This window comes from Scyliorhinus torazame, chromosome 19, assembly GCF_047496885.1.
Source record: "Scyliorhinus torazame isolate Kashiwa2021f chromosome 19, sScyTor2.1, whole genome shotgun sequence".
Taxonomy (NCBI): domain Eukaryota; kingdom Metazoa; phylum Chordata; class Chondrichthyes; order Carcharhiniformes; family Scyliorhinidae; genus Scyliorhinus; species Scyliorhinus torazame.
Genome location: NC_092725.1, coordinates 130,552,106 through 130,572,046, shown reverse-complemented (window position 1 = coordinate 130,572,046; position 19,941 = coordinate 130,552,106).

Genomic DNA, 19,941 nt, shown 5'->3' with positions numbered 1-19,941 from the left:
GCTGTGGGGAAGAAGCTGTTCCTATATCTGGATGTGTGAGTCTTCAGACTTCTGTACCTTCTGCCTGATGGAAGGATCTGGAAGAAGGCAATGCCTGGGTGGGAGGGGTCGCTGATAATGCTGTCTGCCTTTCTGAGGCAGCGAGAGGTGTATACAGAATCAATGATGTGTGATGCGTTGGGCTGAGTTCACCACAGTCTGCAGCTTCTTGCAATCTTGGACCGAGCAGTTGCCATACCAAGCTATGATGCAGCCGGATAGGATGCTCTCTGTCGCACATCTGTAGAAGTTTGAGAGAGTCGATGCAGATGTGCCAAATTTCTTTAGCTTCCGTAGGAAGTAGAGACGTTGTTGGGCTTTCTTGACTGCTGCATCAACGTTAGTGGGCCAGGACAGACTGTTGGTGATGGTGACCCCCAGGAACGTAAAGCTATCGACCATCTCCACTTCGGAGCCATTGATGCAGACGGGAGTGTGTGCCGTGCTACGCTTCCTGAAGTCGATGATCAGTCCCTTGGTCTTTCCAACATTTAGAGAGAGGTTGTTTTCAGTACACCATGCAACCAGGTGATTTATCTCCCTCCTGTAGTCTGATTCGCCGTTGTTTGAGGTACGGTCCACCACAGTCGTATCATCCGCAAACTTATAGAGTTAAATCTTGTCACACAGTCATGGGTATATAGGGAGTACAGTAGAGGACTGAACACACATCCATGCGGGGCCCCAGTGTTGAGGACTATTGTGGAGGAGGTGCTGTTGCCTATCCTGACAGATTGCGGTCTGTTGGTGAGGAAGTCGAGGATCCAGGATGACTCCCTGAGGAGAAGGGGCAGATGAATGAGATTCAGGTGCCCCACTCCCCCTATAACAGTGGAGTGTTGCCCCTGTAGCAGTGCAGAGCTAATGTCCTGGACTAAGGTGACCAATGCGACCGCCAACCTGCCAATATTGATCTCGGTGTGTTGGCACGTGGACACCATCATCAGACTTAAGGAAAATGGGCTGCTGCATCGAACGTCGCAAGCCAAGGATTGCAGCTAAAAACCTTCCTGATGTTCCCTTGACTGTCGCCCCAGGCCCAGCTATTGACTTAGGACCCAGTCCAGAGGTTCGGCACCTGACTCAGCAGAACCATGGCCTCCAGCAGTCCTCCGAGTGCTGCCGACCTCGGATGTCCCTGCCTCCTCCTGCTGTGGACCAAATTGTACGCTCGCCAGACCATGGCGCCAAGCCTGCTCTAGAGCTAGGTCCCTCTGAGGTGTATCTGCGCTGGGGTAGGATATGAGTGAGTGCTGTGACATGTCTTCTATGGTGCTCTCCTCTGGTTCCACATCTGAGGTGTCCTCGGAGCTGCAGACGGGGGTGCCATGGGGCATTTTCGCGGGGTGCCAATGAGAGAAAGGAGCAATACTTGGTGCACAGCCAGCGCGATTGTAAAAGAGGACAAAGCCCTCACTGTGGTTGCCTGCGGGTGAGCTGCGCACATCCTCACTTGGATGTGCACCGCCTATGTCACCGCTGACATAAGCGGGGTCAATGTTCTCTCCTGCCAGTTCGATGGATCAACCATCAAACTCTGTGAGGACCTTGATGTCGTGCACTTCACCTCCCGCCTGGGGCTACTCCCTTTTATTGTGTCCGAGCTTGTCCTGCATAAAGATAGACGGAGAGAATGTGAGCAAGGTGCATGCCAGGGCAGATGATAGGAATGCCTGGCATTGGTGGGTGGTGAGTGGGGCCATAAACAGGATGAGGATGTGATCTCGAGAAGATATGAGCCCAGATAAAGATGTGAGGTCACGTGTGAGAGGGTGAGTGGTGATGCCCCTTGAGCTGGCAGTGTGAGAAATGCCAGTGAATGTGCGATGGGCTGGTGGTGAGTGAGAGTGATGAAATGGGGTGACGCAGCCTGGAAGCATGGATGAGATTATTCATCCTCTTTCTGCATTGCGTGCTTGACCTCCTGTATTCAGTATTGGCACTGACCACCGCTGCCACCCCTTTTCAAGCCAGATTGATGAACTTGCGAGACCTCCTGTGGCCAGAGCAGGGGGTCAATGACATGGAGGTAGGCTTCCACTGCGTCCAGCAGCCGCTCCAGTGAGGCTTCACGGAATTTGTGAACTGCCATTTTCTTGGGTTTCGGGATCATGTCAGTGGAGCTGTTCTGCGATGCCGACATTGAGAGGCCTGTGCGTGTGGCTGCACTTAAGTAGTGATGTGACCATCAATTCACTCAAAGACACGAGTAGAAGTAAACCGTGGTTTTAATCAGCTTAGAACAGTGCCTGCCTGCGACTGGTACAATACTGTGAACCGCCTACAGGTCAACTGCTCTTTATACTTCCTTTCAAGGGGAGGAGCCATGGGCGGAGCCCGTGCATGCCCCAACATATCCCCCTGTGGGTGAAGCCACACAATGGCCCATAGGTGGAGCCCAGAAGGTCAACAACATAACATAGCTGTAACACAATGGCAGAGCATGATACTAATACACTGGTGAATTACTCCTACTATACATTCACCACAGTATGGCATCTGGAATCAGGAAGCAGTGAGCTGGTGGCAGGGCGGACGAATCAGTGGCTACCCACTAGCTGCGTTTTACATGTGCGCATAATTAGTGAGCCGGGGTGAAAACCTATTTCAGCCTGTGGGCAGAACGCTGTTTTTCCCGCTCGCTCCCGCATTGGGTGCAATGGCAGGAAAATCCCATCTGTAGAAACTCTGCAGTTGCAGGAAGAGACGGCAATATTCATTCAACCGATTCTACAAAGAATGCTCCACTTGGAAAAAAAAACCCCGCACAAGTTGTGGCAGCCCCTTCTAACTCCAAGAACAAAGTCAATAAGTCAAATCAGTCTTGACATTTGTTGTGCTCTCCAAGAAACTGCTCAAACAGAAAGCTGCGCTTTGTTATCAGACAGCAAAGGCTCTTAAAGCCTCAAAGAGAAAGAATATTTCTGCATCCAGACCTTTCCAGAACTGGTGAAGAGCCTGAGAAAATTTGATAGAATTAAGAGACAATTAAAGCAGTGTCCTGCTTTCTTTCCTACCGAACATAACAATCAGTCATGGATATGCTAGTTTCTCATCGATCAAAGAAAACAAAACTATTTTTGCTTCAAAATATCGCCATGATATATGACATAAAGAATGATCATCTATCCTGTCTGCCTGAGGCCTGGAATGTAATGAAAAAGAATAACGAAACGTGTGTCATGGTCCATCTTAGATACGATCCAAATGAATCAATTTAATCACAGCAGACGAAATGGTGGCTTACTAAGCCTTAAGCTCTATTGACAATCTTAATGCTCTCCTGGCGAGAATGTTTCACCCTTAATAAACGATCCAAATGTCTGCTGCCCAAGTCGTAACACACACAAACCCTCACCCATCCTGGTGTGCATTGGCCCCTGATTTGAGAATACCTCAATTTTAAAATCCGAGTCATGTTATGCACTCATGCACATAATGAGATACAGACAGGCAGTGACATACACCCAGTACAGCCAATCAACGCACAGTTCAGAATACAACCAATCACCAGGCAGAACACTAGAAGGTGGTCTCCCACTATAAAACACACGAGGCATCAACACTCTGCCTCTTTCCACTGGTGACAACTGTAGTGACAGGCAGGGTGTATACATCAGTTAGCACCTTCTACACGTGGCTCAGAGCTAGTATGGTCTAGCTAGTTATAGTAAGCATGCTTAGATTAGTAGCGTGTCAAACCCACAGCGAACTGTGTGCACTGCCTAACAAGTTCAATAAAGTGTATTGAACTAACATCAAAGTTTGGAGTCTACTTTCAAGTACAACTGCATCCAGTTGCAGTCAGTGTTACCCCAGGGTGATTAACACGACAATCCGCACTCTTGTTTCACATCCCTCTGCGGCCTCGCACACTCCTCCAGCCTGACAAACCCCAAGATATCTGGTCTCTTGCGTATCCCCATTTTAATAGCTCCACCATAGCTAGCCATCCCTTCAGATGCTGAAGTTTAAAGCTCTGAATTCACTACCTAAATATCTCTGCCTCTTTACCTTCTTTAACATGTTTCTCAAATCCGGCATCTTTGACCAAGTTTTGGCCGCCACCTTCTGGCTCGATGTCAAGTGTTTCAGGAGAACACTCCTAAGTAGCACCCTGGAACATTTTTCGACAGTGAAGACACTGTATAAATGCTGGATATTGACGTTATTGTTCTTATTGTAAGCGCTGTCTTTTGTTAGTGCTTGGTACTGTTGAGCACGGAATGAAGATTATATACTGACTATAATAAGCTTTAGAGTTTATTTTTTGACAGTATGCCTCCTGGGCTATGCTTGCACGTCATCCTGGACTCAGAGTAGTTTCCAATGTTTATTGTGGGCTTTCTGCAGCCTCAAGTTGACAATAGTTTTCCCATTGCTGCAATTCAGCCAATTTATCGTAACAATTGCGGAGGACACGTCCTCGTCACCATAACATTGGAAAAACCGTAAAACAGCGAAAAGCACTGTGTACAGAAATGCGGTTTCCATATCCCTTCAACACTTGTCCTTCACTTTAACGTTGATATTTCTTGATTGAATCACTCGCCTTTTAAGTGAATTCTGTAGCCTCAACTCGCTTCATAAAAATGTTCTCCTGCCTTCTGTTCTAAATTGTTCCAATTTGTGGTTTGAGTTTCAATCCCTTCAATTATTGGAAATGACAGTTTCTATCAATAAGGCAGCACGGTAGCGCAGTGGGTTAGCCCTGCTGTCTCGCGGCGCCGAGGTCCCAGGTTCGATCCCGGCTCTGGGTGTCCGTGTGCAGTTTGCACATTCTCCCGTGTTTGCGTGGGTTTCACCCCCACAACCCAAAGATGTGCAGGGTAGGTGGATTGGACATGCTAAATTGCCCCTTAATTGGAAAAAATGAATTGGGTACTTTAAAAACAAAAGTGATGCTTAAATAGGTAGAAACTTTACGGTAGCACAAGTGATCAGCACTATGGCTTCACAGCGCCAGGGTCCCAGGTTCAATTCCCTGCTGGGTCACTGTCTGTGCAGAGTTTGCACGTTCTCCCCGTGTCTGCGTGGGTTTCCTCCGGGTGCTCCGGTTTCCTCCCACAGTCCAAAGACGTGCAGGTTAGGTGGATTGGCCATGATAAATTGCCCTTAGTGACCAAAAAGGGTAGGAGAGCTTATTAGGTTACGGGGAAGGGGTGGCAGTGAGGGCTTAAGTGGGTCGGTGCAGACTCGATGGGCCGAATGGCCTCCTTCTGCACTGTATGTTTTATATACTATGTTCAATCTTCCCCAGCCTTTCAAAAGTTTTAAAGTTTCTATCATATCATTCCATAATCTGTCACTTTAACGTTAAAACATTTTGCTTTCAGGTCTTTCTTTATATTTGTATTTTCTGAAGCCAGGCAGTATCCTCATGAAGTAATATCCTCTCTGAAGCCTCACATTACTTCCTACAGGGCGCGATTTACCGGCCTCGTCGCTCCTGATTTCATGGTGCGACGAGGCTGTTGAATCTCGTGAGATTTGCGTCACTTGAGACATCTCGCGAGTTTCAACCCAATCTCGCGAGATGTCATGATCTGAATCTCGCTCCCGCTAGGCGAGGGCCAATCACCATATTTAAATGAGCCATTCGGCAGATTCTTCCGGTACTCGGGAACTAACAGCGTCCCCAGCGCAAACTCGACCGGCGCCACAAACGTGGATCAGGCGTTATGGCACCTGGGGTGTTTCCCAGGCCATTGGAGATCTGGGTGGTTGGGGACAGGGCAATGTGGCCCCCTCGCTCTCCCTCTGGCAACTGGGCACCTTTGCACTGCCAGCATGACAAGTTGCGCTGCCAACCTGGCACTGCCAAGGGGCTCAGGTGGCATGGTCAGGCTGGCAGGGGCAGTGCCAAGATTCACAGGTGCCAGGATGGGTTTGTTAAGGGTCCGGGCCTGAGGAGGCCTGCCCATGAAAGGGGGGGGTGGGCGTTATGAAGGATGGAGGGCGTAAAGGCGGGTATCAAAAAGGTGCGGGGGTTACGGGTCGGGGTCGTGAAAGTAGTGGGGCTATGGGAGGCCTGAAAAGGTGGGGCCTTCAGCAACCCCAGAGCGGGGTGTCCTCACTCGGGGGGCGGGGGGGGGGGGCGGGGGAAGGAGGAGGGGGGGGTAATGCCTATGTGTGCGGGAGGGTGACATTGCCTTTGGGTGGGGGCGGTACGGCACCCTCAAGCTCACTCTTTCAAAATGGTGGCCCTATCTCCGAGAAGTCGGTTTTGCCGGCTTCCCAGTGATGAAAACAATTCTAAGGGCGAGATTCAACTAAAAGGGAACAATGTTCCACCTCCAGCGCCTTTATCGGCGTGTTTCCCGGCATTCGTAGCGCTGAGAATCACAAGGCTATAAAATGCCACCCTCATGAAATAAGGGGCCTAAGCGGGAAACGGGCAGCCGAGGCGGCACATAGCCCCGTGAGCTCCACTCGCTGGAACTCCTCAGTTCAGTGAGAAATCAGGACGCAGCTTTTAATGGCCCCAACGCAGCCCAACCCCCGCAACTGGAGAGGGCCGACAACCACCCCCCCCCCCCCCCTCCCCCCACCCGCCCCCTCCAACACCCCTGCAGGACACCCCTGGCCCGATCGCCAGCAGATAGACAATGACAGCTTGGCACATTGGCAGCACACTAATGGCAGTGCCCCTGCCAGCCGGCAGTGTCACCAGGGTGTCAGGTTGGCAGTGCCAGTGTGCCCAGGTGGCACCAGCAATGCCAGGGCATCACCCTTCCCGAAGGGCGTGCACCTGGGGGCCTCCAATTCTCTGGGATACCCTGGACGCCTGAGCTAAATATCGGCTGCGGTATGTTGAGTGACTGGAAGTTTTCTGAAGAGCAGACAGAGTTAGACTCATGGAATTCCTACAGTCCAGAAAGAGGCCATTCGGCCCATCGAGTCTGCACCGACCATTTTAAGGACCACCCTACACAGATCCAATCCCCGCCCTATCCCTGTAACCCCACCTAAGGACTCTTAGGGGCTAATTTAGCATGGCCAATCCCCATAGCCTGCACATCTTTGGACTGTGGGAGGAAACCGGAGCAGCCGGAGGAAACCCACGCAGACACGGGAAGAACGCGCAGACTCCACAGTCACTCGAGGCCGGAATTGAACCCGGGACCCTGCAGCTGTGAGGCAGCAGTGCTGAGCACTGTGCTACCGTGCCGCTGCTAGATTCAGAAGATTCAGGAGAATGAATCAACAACCCCGCAGCAGTATAGTGTGTTCTGGGCGTGGGGGAAAATCACTCGCCAGAGATCTGCAGATTCAAAGAGGTGAAATGATTGACATTTGAGGCACAGCTACAAGAGTAAGCAGAACCTGCCTAGTCGCAATGAACAGTCCAGATAAATACATAATGTTGAACATTTTTCTGCGAGTGATCGGAACGTTCTTCAGATGAATAATGTGAAGATGAGCAAGGTGGCCCCCATTACAGTGGTGTTTCTGGTCAATGACAGACCATTAAGAATGGAAGTAGAGTGGTTGCTACCATAGGGGGAACTACAGATATCTTGGGGTTCAGCCTCAAAGGCTGCAGAACATGGCAGCTAGATTGGCCACCTGCCCAAAACGGGAGCGGCATTGGAGGGTGGTCTTCAGGGTAATCTCAAGGGTGGCGCATGTGAGACTCAAATCAGGTCCCCAAGAAGGCATATTCGGGGTGTCAGATCGGCCGGGGTTGGAAGCGGGTGCGGAGGCAGATGTCTTAGCCTTCACCTCACAGGTCGCCTGAAGGCGGATCCTGTTGGGGTGGAGGTCGGTTTCTCCGCCCTGTACTTCACCCATGCCAACTTAACTGGTACCCAACGTTCTGCTCTTACAGGACCACAGATTAGGATTCTGAGGGAGAAAGGGAATGGGTGACCAAAAGGCAGAGAAAAAGCAGGAAGGCAGTGTAGGTGTCCCCTGCGGTCATCTCCCTCCAAAACAGGTATACCGTTTTGGATACTGTTGGGGGAGATGGCTCACCAGGGGAAGGCAGCAGTAGCCAGGTTCATGGCACTGTGGCAGGCTCTGCTGTACAGAAGGGCGGGAAAAAGAGTCGAAGGGCTATAGTCACAGGTGATTCAATTGTAAGGGGAGTAGATAGGCGGTTCTGTGATCGAAAACGAAACTCCCGAATGGTATGTTGCCTCCCAGATGCACGGGTCAGAGATGTCTCAGATCGGCTGCAGAACATTCTGAAGGGGGAGGGTGCACAGCCAGTTGTCGTGGTGCATATAGACACCAATGATATAGGTAAAAAATGGGATGAGGTCTTACAAGCAGAATTTAGGGAGTTAGGAGCCAAGTTAAAAAGTCGGGCCTCAGAGGTAGTAATCTCAGGATTGCTACCAGTGCCACGTGGCAGTCAGAGTAGAAATGAAAGAATAGGCAGGATGAATGCGTGGCTTGAGAGATGCTGCAGGAGGGAGGGGTTCAGATTTTTGGGACATTGGGACCGGTTCTGGGGGAGGTGGGACTACTACAAATTGGACGATCTACACCTGGGCCGGACTGGAACCAATGTCCTTGGAGGTGCTTTTGCTAACACTGTTGGGGAGGGTTTAAACTAATGTGGCAGGGGGATGGGAACCAAATGAGGAGGTTAGTGGACAGTAAGGAGGTAGTAACTAAAGCCTGTATGGAACTAGATCATGAAGTCAGCGTGATTAAGGGGAAGAGTAGGCAGGGAGCAGATGATAAACGCAAAGGGACTGGTGATCTGAGGTGCATTTGTTTTAATGCAAGAAGTGTAGGAGGTAAGGCAGATGAACTTAGGGCTTGGATTAGTACCTGGGAGTATGATGTTATTGCTATTACTGAGACTTGGTTGAGGGAGGGGCATGATTGGCAATTAAATATCCCAGGATATCAATGCTTCAGGCGGGATAGAGAGGGAGGTAAAAGGGGTGGAGGAGTTGCATTACTGGTCAGAGAAGATATCACAGCTGTGCTGAAGGTGGGCACTATGGAGGACTCGAGCAGTGAGGCGATATGGGCAGAGCTCAGAAATAGGAAGGGTGCGGTAACAATGTTGAGGCTGTACTCCAGACCTCCCAACAGCGACCGTGAGATAGAGGTACAAATATGTAAACAGATTATGGAAAGATGTAGGAGCTACAGGGTGGTGGTGATAGGAGATTTTAATTTTCCCAACAATGACTGGGATACACTTAGTATCAGAGGTCTAGATGGAGCAGAATTTGTAAGGAGCATCCAGGAGGGTTTTCTAGAGCAGTATGTAAATAGTCCAACTCGGGAAGGGGCCATACTGGACCTGGTGTTGGGGAATGATCCCGGCCAGGTGGTTGAAGTTTCAGTCGGGGGTTACTTTGGGAATAGTGACCACTATTCTGTAAGTTTTAGAATACTCATGGACAAAGATGAGAGTGGCCCTAAAGGAAGAGTGCTAAATTGAGGAACGGCCAAGTGTAACAAAATTCGGCAGGAGCTGGGGAATGTGGATTGGGAGCAGCTGTCTGAAGGTAAATCCACATTTGATATGTGGGAGGCTTTTAAAGAGAGGTTGATTAGAGTGCAGGACAGACGTGTCCCTGTGAAAATGAGGGATAGAAATGGCAAGATTAGGAAACCATGGATGACAGGTGAAATGGTGAGACCAGATAAGAGGAAAAAGGAAGCATACATAAGGTCTAGGCGACTGAAGACAGATGAAGCTCTGGAAGAATATCAGGAATGTAGGACCAATCTGAAACGAGGAATCAAGAGGGCTAAAAGGGGCCATGAAATATCTTTAGCAAACAGGGTTAAAGAAAATCCCAAAGCCTTTCATTCATATATAAGGAGCAAGAGGGTAACTAGAGAAAGGGTTGGCCCACTCAAGGATAAAGGAGGAAAGTTATGCGTGGAGTCAGAGAAAATGGGTGAGATTCTTAACGAGTACTTTGCATCGGTATTCACCAAGGAGAGGGACATGACGGATGTTGAGGTTAGGGATAGATGTTTGATTACTCTAGGTCAAGTCGGCATAAGGAGGGAGGATGTGTGGATGTGTTAGGTATTCTAAAAGGCATGAAGGTGGACAAGTCCCCAGGTCTGGATGGGATCTATCCCAGGTTACTGAGGGAAGTGAGAGAGGAAATAGCTGGGGCCTTAACAGAGATCTTTGCATCATTCTTGAACACGGGTGAGGTACCGGAGGACTGGAGAATTGCTAATGTTGTCCCCTTGTTTAAGAAGGGTAGCAGGGATAATCCAGGTAATTATAGACCGGTGAGCCTGACGTCAGTGGTAGGGAAGCTGCTGGAGAAGATACTGAGGGATAGGATCTATTCCCATTTGGAAGACAATGGGCTTATCTGTGATAGGCAGCATGGTTTTGTGCAGGGAAGGTCATGTCTTACCAATTTAATAGAATTCTTTGAGGAAGTGACAAAGTTGATTGATGAGGGAAGGGCTGTAGATGTCATATACATGGACTTCAGTAAGACATTTGATAAGGTTCCCCATGGTAGGCTGATGGAGAAAGTGAAGTCTCATGGGGTCCAAGGTGTACTAGCTAGATGGATAAAGAACTGGCTGGGCAACAGGAAACAGAGAGTAGTAGTGGAAGGGAGTTTCTCAAAATGGAGAACTGTGACCAGTGGTGTTCCACAGTGATCAATGCTGGGACCACTGTTGTTTGTGATATACATAAATGATCTGGAGGAAGGTATAGGTGGTCTGATTAGCAAGTTTGCAGATGACACTAAGATTGGTGGAGTAGCAGATAGTGGAGGGGACTGTCAGAGAATACAGCAGAATATAGATAGATTGGAGAGTTGGGCGGAGAAATGGCAGATGGAGTTCAATCCGGGCAAATGCGAGGTGAAGATCCAATTCAAGAGCGAACAATACGTTAAATGAAATAGCCCTGGGGAAAATTGATGTACAGAGAGATCTGGGTGTTCAGGTCCATTGTACCCTGAAGGTGCCTGCGCAGGTCGATAGAGTGGTCAAGAAGGCATACGGCATGCTTTCCTTCATCGGACGGGGTATTGAGTACAAGAGTCGGCAGGTCATGTTACAGTTGTATAAGACTTTGGTTCGGCCACATTTGGAATACTGCGTGCAGTTCTGGTCGCCACATTACCAAAAGGATGTGGATGCTTTGGAGAAGGTGCAGAGGAGGTTCACCAGGATGCTGCCCGGTATGGAGGGTGCTAGCTATGAAGAGAGGTTGAGTAGATTAGGATTATTTTCATTAGAAAGACGGAGGTTGAGGGGGGACCTCATTGAGGTCTACAAAATCATGAGAGGTATAGACAGGGTGGATAGCAAGAAGCTTTTTCCCAGAGTGGGGGACTCAATTTCTAGGGGTCACGAGTTCAACGTGAGAGGGGAAAAGTTTAAGGGAGATATGCGTGGAAAGTTCTTTACGCAGAGGGTGGTGGGTGCCTGGAATGCATTGCCGGCGGAAGTGGTAGAGGCGGGCACGATAGCGTCATTTAAGATGTATCTAGACAGATACATGAATGGACAGGGAGCAGAGAGATACAGATACTTGGAAAATAGGCGACAGTTTTAGATAGAGGATCTGGATTAGCGCAGGCTTGGAGGGCCGAAGGGCCTGTTCCTGTGCTGTAAATGTTCTTTGTTCTTTGTTCTTTAACCTAACGCTCCTTCGAGGTGGTCCCCCAGGCGGTACATCAGAAGTGGAGGCGGCCTGCTGCGTATCTCGTCCTGCGACCTGTGTCCCCTTTGGTGGATGTCCTCTGGAGCGGCCCAGTCCGGATGGGCCCTGCAGTCATCTGGGTGCCATGGGTGGCATTGTGCATCAGGTCAGCTAGCAGCAGGCCAATGCCCTTGACACCGAGAGTCATGACCCGTTGTGACTGGGCCAACCTCTGGAGCGTCATGACCCGTTGTGACTGGGCCAACCTCTAGCTGCAATGTCCATGTGGCTCTGGTACATAGCTGCCTGTGACATGGTCACCCTGTCCTGTGCTTTGGCCACCGCCCACACAGAGTGTCCCAGGCCTTGGACATCTTGACCTATGGCTGATACCTTTGCATCTAAGGCCTCCAGAGCGTATGCCACCCATGTGGTTTTGGCCTGGGTGGCACATATGGCCAGCCCCACCTCCTGCCCCTGCTGGATGGTTCCCGCCACCCCCCGCCTGAAGCTCCTGGCTCTGCCCCTCCATCTCTAAAATTGATGGGACTGCACTTTCCAGAAGCCCGAGGCACATCTGGGCGGCAGCTAGTCCCTGGGGTCGGGCTGGCCTCCGACTGCCCGCCACCGCGGGGGTTCCTACCTCCACCTGATGTACCACAGCATGTGTGTGGTACGCACCAGACAGTGTCCCAGGAGCCCCTCCACTATAATACCCAACCACGGTGAGTGCCTCCGGGATGGTGGAGGGTGTTTGGACGCAGCTGTGACGAGAAGTCGGTGTCGTCCCCGGACATGTACTCCAGAGTGTCGTGGGGTTGCAGCGGGGGTCACTGGTCACCAGCAGGTCCTGCCTTGTCACCATGGTTAGATTGCGGGTGGGGCGAGGGGGAGGGGGGGGCGACGGTGGCACATGTGCCGTAAGGGCACTGCAATTCATTAGGGGCTCACTTGGATCTGCAAAGCTGACCTCCGCCTCTGCAATGTCCCGCTCTCCAACCCCACTGACCAGGTCCCTCACCCTCTGCTCTGCAACAGACCCGGCAGGCCTTCTCCGGTCTTCTCCTGCTCCCTGCGGTTGTGGGCAGCCTTCTCCTGCGGCGACAGGTACTTCATAGTGTGAGACACTCTGACGTGGGCAGCAAGGGCAGCTGATGGTCTATGTGCGCAGGGCACCCGGCCATGGCGGGTGGTATGGGTGTTGGCATGTGGTGAGTAGTGGGGTGCGAGGAGCCTGCCGGGTTCCATCGTTCTCTGGAAGGCCGGGGGAGGGGGCACGCTATGGGTGTGGTGCCAGGGGCACCTTGGCCACCCTGAGGAAGTTGTGCAGCTTCTTCCTGCACTGCTGTGCCGGATCCTGGCGGTGGGGCCCACGACGCTCACAGCCTCTGCCACCTGCTCCAGGCCCGGTTGACATCTGTGGGTGGCAGCCACCTTCATACCCCGGGGAACAGGATGTCCCACCTCTCCTCCACACCGCCCAGCAGTGTGTCCTGCTCTGCATCAGCGAACCTTGGTGCCACTCTTCGGGGAGGCATCTTCTTGGCTGGAATGAGAGTGTGTGCGGTGGGGTGCTGAGATGCGGCCGCAACTTGTCAGGTTGTTGAGTGTCAATCCTGACCCCAGCGAGTCACATGCCAAGTGCATTGGAATCGCAATAGTTCCACCTGGCACCAGTGCTGACACATGAGCATGTCCCGAATGGCTCCAGGATCAGAGCCGCCATCGGGACCATAGATACCCGCAATTCAGTCCCGGCGGCAGCACTTGCCCCTGAAATGGAGAGCCCCGCCCAATGTAAATCTTAATTAAGGACTATGATATTGGCCCAGGTCTTCCAATTTCTGAATCGTCAGAGACCGCACGTACAAAGCAAGACCTGCGTCTCCCATAGAAACGTCGGCACGCTGAGCTCTGGGAGAATTACCTGCGAAGTTTGAAATTCAGATGGGAAATTCCTCTGCTCCCCGGATCTTTCACAAAAGTCTCCACCTGTGAGTTAAAGTCAGTCACTTCAGCCAGTTCTGATGGACGTATTGGATAGCTACCTTGGAAATATGAGACAGAAAGATCCTAGCCGAACACTTGGGTAATTATGGAACGGATCCTCCCAATTACTCACACTGAATCCTAAGCCCCTCTGTTGCCTTTTTTTACCTGCTATAAATATGGCAGTCAATAAGCCTGCCCTTCTTTCTTTAGATATCAATACTATATTGCTTTCAGAGTCGCCAGGTATCAAATGATACCACCACAGGGTTCAACTGGGTATCGATCAAAGAGCCAAACAACCAGTTAGTTAGTTCAAGGTCAATGGTACTTTATTTACACACATGATTGACTTTACACATGCAACATAAACACTACTAGTTAAACTACACCTAACAACTATGACAACCAGTACGTAATTTCAGGTACCCGGCTTAGGTCAGAGGGACAGTGGCTTTTGTTCGATTCTGGATCTGCTGGGTCTGTAGAAGTAACTGCTGCTCAGCTGGGCTCCTCCGTCTGGTAGCGGGCGTTGAACTTGGACTTGCTTCTGGCGGTGCTGCAGTTGGAGATGGACGTTGCCGGAGCGCCAGGTCCAAAAGAGATCGAACACATGGCGGTGCCTCTCTTTATCCTTGGGGGGTTTCGCGCTCTTTTGGGCGGTCCTTAGCTTTGGACCCCATTAATTGGGCAGTTCTTGATCACTGCCTTCGATCTGAGCCAATAAAGGGGCGGGTGCCTTGATGGCTGGGCGTGTCCTAAACGATCATTGACCTTGCTGATTATGGTTCCTGAGTAAAGGGAGTGGCGCCGATGTGTCAAGAATTGTATCAGTTACCAGAGTATCAATCCTTTGTCTTACTGAGATGGGCCATTAAAATGCTAATCGGTTGGGGGTTTCGGTGCTGTCTGGATTCTTTGCTCACAAATATACATTCAGGCTTTGTGCCTGCCTGAATCTTACAATGTCCACATTTCCCTTTAGGCTTTGCGAACGAACATGTTTCTTGTTGTAAGTGGCCATCCCAGATGGCTACACCTCTCGACAACCTAGCTCCCTCTCTTACTCATTTGTCTCACCCACCTACCACTCCAGTCATTCACCCATTTGTGCACTGTCCCATTCATTGACATTCACACTGGATATTTAAACTTCCTGTATGGCAGCTGGTGCAGTAACAAGCGGTTGTGTCCAATCTTCCCCTCGACGGCGCTTTGCTGTGAGGAGTTCTCCGATGGACTGTACGCTCCTCATTTCTGGAGGGCTTAGCCAGAAATGCGGAGCCGGGTCAGGGCACAGAAAAGCACGGTGGGAGCAGCAACCCGACAGTGATTGCCACTTTCAGAAGACCCGGGCCGTTATTCTCCTTCCCGAAAACGTTGAGCGAAAATGTTGGGCAGCTCGGTGGTTAGCACAGTTGCTTCACAGCTCCAGGGTCTCAGGTTCAATTCCCACCTTGGTTCACTCTGTGCGGAGTCTGCACGTTCTCCCCGTGTCTGCGTGGGTTTCCTCTGGGTGCTCCAGTTTCCTCCCACTGTCCAAAGATATGCAGGTTAGGTGGATTGTCCATGCTGAATTGCCCCTTAGTGTCCAAAAAAAGGTTAGGTGGGGTTACTGGGTTACAGGGATAGGACTTTGATATGGTGCTCTTTCCAAGGGCTGGTGCAGACTTGATGGGCCGCATGGCCTCCTTCTGCACTGTAAATTCTATGATTCAAAGTGGCCTATAATTACCTGTCTCCATTTTGGAAAATCGATACTACCTTGGACCCTTTCCAGTTTTCTGTACACATCCCCACTCAGATTAATAATGCATTCCTGCAGACGCTTTGTTAAAATGCCTCTTGAACTCATGGTTATGATGATATTAACAATAACTAAAATATGAAACAATAATTATCATGCCTTGTGCCAGTTTCATATTTCATTATGTTTCACTGGGCAGTAAAATGTGGGCCTGAAAAGCAGGTCATGAACAAGTCCGCGACAGACCCGAGAATTCAGGGAACATTGCAAAACCTTGTCAAGACTGAATGAGAATTTATTGTTCAAGTCTGGTTTCCTTCGGCAAAAACATGCTGCATTGACCATGATGAAAATGTCACAGAAGGTTATGTAAAAGTGACAGGAAATAGGAAGATAAAATAGATTTTTACATAACGTGTCGTTCCTTTGATGCATCCTGCTGTGTTTGTTTCAAACTGTGTTATACCTTTTGAAGAATAATCCTCCTCTAAAGCCTCCTTTTTGGTTCCCTGTTGACCTGGATTTCAAGGAAGAAAATTCACTTTGCTGATGCCAAGCACAGGAATCCCTACAGGTAACATCACTATGAGTCACGCCATTTCACTTAGTCTGCGTGACTACAGAGTAAAAAGGAATTATATTTTCATCATACACAAGGACCTGAACGAGATGACCCCTCGCCTCCAGCGCATCCAACTCAAGCTCCGGAGGTACGACTTCCAACTTTGGTCTACACCCCGAGAAAGGACCTCATCATTGCGGATGCCCTATCCAGAACAGTGAGCACACCGCCCGACTCGGAGGGGTTCGTCTGTCAGGTCGAAGCGCAGGTGGCCTTCACATCGGCAAATCTGCCAGCTGATGATTCAAGTCTGGCCCCTATTCGCCGGGAGACTACGGCTGACTCCCTTCTACAACGTGTGATGCGCCATATGACGGGAGAGTGGCTCAAAGGACAGTGCCCACAATTCTATAATGTCCGGGACAATTTGGCCGTCATTGACGGTGTCCTCCTAAAGCTGGACCGGATTGTGATTCCTCACAGCATGCACAAGCTGGTCCTCGACCAACTGCACGAAGGCCACCTCGGGGTTGAGAAGTGCAGATGGAGGGCCCGAGAAGCTGTATACTGGCCGGGCATCAGCGATGACATTGCCAACATGGTGTTCAACTGCCCCACCTGCCAAAGGTTTCAGCCGGCGCAACCCCCTGAGACGCTACAGCCCCATGAGTTGGTAACGTCCCCCTGGGCGAAGGTGGGTGTGGACCTTTTTCATGCGCTTGGCAGGGACTACGTCATCATCATAGATTACTTTTCGAATTATCCAGAGGTCATACGCCTGCACGATTTGACATCGTCCGCTGTCATAAGGGCATGCAAAGACACCTTCGCTCGCCATGGCATTCCGCTTACTGTCATGTCGGACAATGGGCCCTGTTCTGCGAGCCAAGAATGGTCTTCTTTTGCTGCTTCGTATGGCTTCACACATGTGACGTCCAGCCCTCTGCATCCCCAGTCGAATGGCAAGGCGGAAAAGGGCGTTCACATCATCAAGCAGCTCCTCTGCAAGGCTGCTGATGCTGGATCGGATTTCTGCTTAGCCCTGCTGGCCTATTGCTCGGCCCCACTAGCCACTGGCCTCTCACCAGCCCAGCTGTTGATGGGTCGCGCCCTCAGGACCACTGTGCCATCCATTCTGGTCCCTACACCCAACTATGCTCCAGTACTGCAAAGGATGCGACAGCAGCGTGCTCAGCAGAAGGTGGCACATGACGCTCAGGCAACTGATCTTCCTGCCCTGGTGCCTGGAGACAACGTCCGCATCCACCTACCAGAGGGTGGCTGGTCGGCAACTGCCGAAGTTCTCCGACGCGTGGCTCCCTGCTCGTTCCTGGTTCGCATGCCTGATGGCTCCATTCGCAGGGGCAATCGCCGGGCTCTTCGCCTGCTTCCGTGCTCGCTACGTGATCATACACCGGTGCCACGCCCTCCTGTTGTTCCTGATGTCGAATTCGTGGAACTTCCTGCCACCATGCCCATTCCTCTGTCGCCTGTGGCCAGGCCCATTCCTCAGCCGGTGGATCCTGTCCCACCCTTGAGGCGGTCAACCCGAATTCGTCGCCCACCTACTAGGCTGGACTTATGAGCCTGTGTGAACATTGAACTCACTGACGTATTATGCCACAATGTTAATATCTTTCTCTTTTTGTCGTTACAGGAGTTTGTTTTGATGCTTAATGTTTACACTTGTTTTGTTTATGGTACAACCTTGTTGCTATGTTGCACCTGACACCTACCTATGTATATAGTTTAGCATCATGTACATGTTGTAGATATTGCACACACACATTCAGCTGCACTCAGTACACATCTATATTTATTACCACATAGGCACATATTCTTGTAAAAAAAGGGGGGATGTCATGATATTCAGATAAACATCATGGTGCAAACATACATACACATTGATGGACAGATCAACGGACCAATCAATACACACACAACATCATAGCCGATCACAGGCAAGAGCATACACACTATAAAATGGGGAACACGACACTTCCCGCTCATTCCAGCAGGAGACAGCTCAGGGCACAGAGCTCACAGCAAGCCACTCAGACATTCACCATGTGCTGAGTGCTTCCCCAAGATAGTGTTAGGGCTAAGTCCACAGGTTAGAGGGTAATGAACGAACTACAGTAACCAGTTTACAGATGTTGTTATTGTTAGTAATAAAACTGAGTTGGACCATCCGCAACCGTGTTGGTTCGTCTATGTAGCAGAGCACCCAACACGACAGGACCCACCTTGAGATAGTCTGCCTTTGACCAGCGATCAGCCATCCGGTAACATGGGCAGCGTCCGCCCTCCCCCGCCGCTCCGCATCGCCGGCAACCTTGGTGCTAACTGGAAGATTTTTAAGCAGAAGTTTCAGCGGTATCTTGAAGCCATCGACCTCGAGGCCGCATCGAATGCCAGAAAGATCGCTCTCTTCCTCTCTACAGCCGGGGACCACGCTATCCACATTTTTAACTCCCTCACCTTTGCTGAAGACGAGGACAAGACAAAGTTCAAAACAGCCCTGCTGAAGTTCGACAGCCACTGTGACATCGAAGTCAACGAGAGCTTTGAACGCTATGTGTTCCAGCAGAGGCTTCAGGGTAAGGATGAACCTTTTCAGTCCTTCTTAACCCATCTCCATATCCTCGTGCAATTCTGCAACTACGGCTCCACTTCCGACTCCATGATCTGCGACCGGATCGTTTTCGGGATCCATTCCGACCCCCTTCGCCAGCAACTCCTCAAAGTTGAGCAGTTCACCCTCACCATCGCCATCGAAACCTGCGTCCTACACGAGCACGCTAATAACCGGTACTCCCATTTCAAGGCGGCAGGGATGGCGCGGCAAGGCCCACACGATGCGGAGCCGGTGCAGGCCGTAAAACAGCTCCAGGGCCCGAGTCTGGATGAGGGCAGCCATTTTGCGCGCTTTTCCTGGGCTCCTGCGCATGCGCGCAACGACCGAGGGGACGGCGAGGCCGAGGATCGAACTGCGCATGTGCGCACCTCTTTCGACCGCACCGCGCATGCACGGTGGCGCACGGAACGTCCTGAAATCAGCGTCATGACGTGCAACAACTGTGGCTCCGCCCACTTAAAGCAGCAATGTCCCGCAAAATTTTGATGCTGTGGGAAGCTTGGCCACTACGCAGCCCTGTGCAGATCTGCTCAACTGCCCAATACACAGCGATCCCAGTCACAGCGCAGGAACGTCCGGTCAGTACAGCAACCCGTTGCAGACTCCGACTCCGACATGGTTCCAGATCCCGACACTGAGGATCTCACATCCCCATTCCGGGTGGGCATCATCACCAGGCATACGATGCTTTCTAAAAAAAAGGCGAATCAACTCCCAGTGATGAGCATTGATCCGGACGACGAGTGGTGTGCCACCCTTATGGTCAACGAATCTCGCACACGCTTCAGGCTGGGCACCGGCGCTTCAGCGAACCTCATTTCGAAGTCTGACCTGGATACCATCCACGTCAAGCTGAGCATTCTTCCATCGTCCTGCCAGCTTATCGACTACAATGGCAATGCCATTGCTGCCAGTGGCTGATGCCAGCTTGTGGTTTCTCATCGTTCCTCAAGAGCCACCCTGCATTTCGAAATAGTCACGTCCAACAAAGCTTCCCTGCTCGGTGCTCAGGCTGCACAATCCTGAATTTTGTGCAGCGGGTTCACTCCATGTTGCCCGCTGAGGCGTCAGCCTCGCCAGATGCCAACTTTCAAACCCAATTAAATGACATCATAACACGATACCACAGCGTCTTCGAGGGTATGGGCACACTCCCCGACACCTACAAGATACTTCTGAAATCGAATGCCACACCTGTGGTTCATGCACCGCGTCGGGTGCTGGCACCCCTTAAGGACCGCCTCAAGCAGCAGCTGCAAGACCTCCAGGACCAGGGCGTCATTGCTAAGGTCACGGAACCCACGGACTGGGTTAGCTCCATGGTTTGTGTCAAAAAACCGTCAGGGGAATTTCGCATTTGT